Genomic DNA, 1,991 nt, shown 5'->3' on the forward strand with positions numbered 1-1,991 from the left:
CCCCCCAGAGATCTAGACGTTTATTAAAGACCTTCCTATGTTAAAAAGCATGCAATTTTCAGAGTTGCTCATCTTTCTATCTTTTGACTGGTAACAGAGGTTCAACTCACCAGATAGCGCCAAAACAGTAAATGGCAGCGGCCACATAAAAGGCAGACTGCCATTCTGCCCTGGTTCCCTGGAAGCCAAAAAGATCCATGGTAGAAGAGAAGCAAAAGTAGACGCTTAAAAAAACAACCCAAAAATAAAAACAAAAAAATATAAAAACAAAAAAACAGCAACAAAACAATTACAAACAACAACAAACAAACAAAAATGGTTACTATCTTCCATTACACACACATACACAGACGCATGCTTTTTCGACTTAGTTGATAATCATAATTAGATGTGGACGACACTCATATGAACCAACATACGTCACTAAGGCGTTTTCGGCTGAGCACAAATGAGAATGCTATCAACACTTCCCCAACATCCAGTCTCTTTGCCCACGCTTTGTTCCCACTTTAAGCTTTTGACCTTTTCTGTGGAAAACTTACGTCCACTGTATATTAATTTTCAGATATACTGGAAGAGCACAGTCTCAAACAATCGATCTCTGGTGAATAAACTCCCCCCCCCCCCACACACACTATTTACTAAATACCACAGCCTCGTTATCAATAGAAGAAAGCAGAAATTTAATTATGAAAACGACTTAAGTAGCTCAGACACTCGGTCGAATAATCGAGTAGTGCATAATTGAGAACAGGGTGGGCAGTAGGGATAGTCTGTGTCAAATATTTGATTCGAAATAAGCAAAACAACAAACATACTAATATGTTTGTAATTGTAAAAGTTTTACATCCCTTTTCGACACTATTTTAGATCACTAAGGAAACCATTACTTTGACCCTGCCAGAAAAGGCCAACCCATGCGTATGAATAATTGCAAAGTGTCTGCAGAAAACGGAGATATAAACTCGATAAAAGTGCTCCACAAACTGGAATGGGACTCACGTTGTTTGTCGTGTGCTAAAATAGACTACAGGCCTCGGTGAAAAACTTTGGTCTATACATTACGGTGTTGTAAGGTATGTTATGACTGAGTCTGGCAGGGTTCAGAGGGATATGGAAGACTTTTGTTTCAGTTTGAGTAAAGAGAAACACATCGACACAATAATGGTTATTTAGTGCTGGGATAATAACATAAGACTGACAGCCAGAAACAACAGAGGGAGAGAAAGAAGTAGGACTTACCAGGGTCACCCTCCAACCAGATATGGAAGAGCAGTGCATGGTACAGTGTGGTGGGATTAGAGTAAGACATCCCTAATGATATTGCAAAAATAAACTACTGAAAGTACAGGAGACCCAAATGATACAATTAAATCACAAAGACGTGCCTTGACACAAACCATTCGCCTTACGTGTTTAAGGTAAAGATCCTTCTCGAACACACACACTCAACGAATAAACACGTTCAGTCACTTAATTTGTCTTTTTCTGTCTTTGTTTGCTGTTGTCTGTCTCAGTCTTTCAGTCTGTCTCCAATCAACCAACCAACCAACCAACCAAACAACCAACCAACCAACCAACCAACCAACCAACCAACCAACCAACCAACCAAACCAACCAGCCAGCCAGCCAGCCATCAGACCAACCTACCAACCATCCAACCAACCTACCAACCAACCAACCAAGCTACCAACCAGCCAACCAACCAACCAACCAACCAACCAACCAACCAACCAACCAACCAAATGTGTAAGACTCCACAACCAAAAAACCAACCGACCAATCAACCAACCAACCGACCAAAAGTATAAGACACTACAATCAACCAACCAAACAATCAACCAACTAACCAACCAACCAACCAACCAACCAACCAAACATTATAAGATAACACAACCAACCAACCAATCAACCAACCGACAAACCATTATAAGACAACACAACCAACCAACCAACCAACCAACCAACCAACCAACCAACCAACCAACCAA

This window comes from Aplysia californica, unplaced genomic scaffold, assembly GCF_000002075.1.
Source record: "Aplysia californica isolate F4 #8 unplaced genomic scaffold, AplCal3.0 scaffold00181, whole genome shotgun sequence".
NCBI classification, from domain to species: Eukaryota; Metazoa; Mollusca; class Gastropoda; order Aplysiida; family Aplysiidae; genus Aplysia; species Aplysia californica.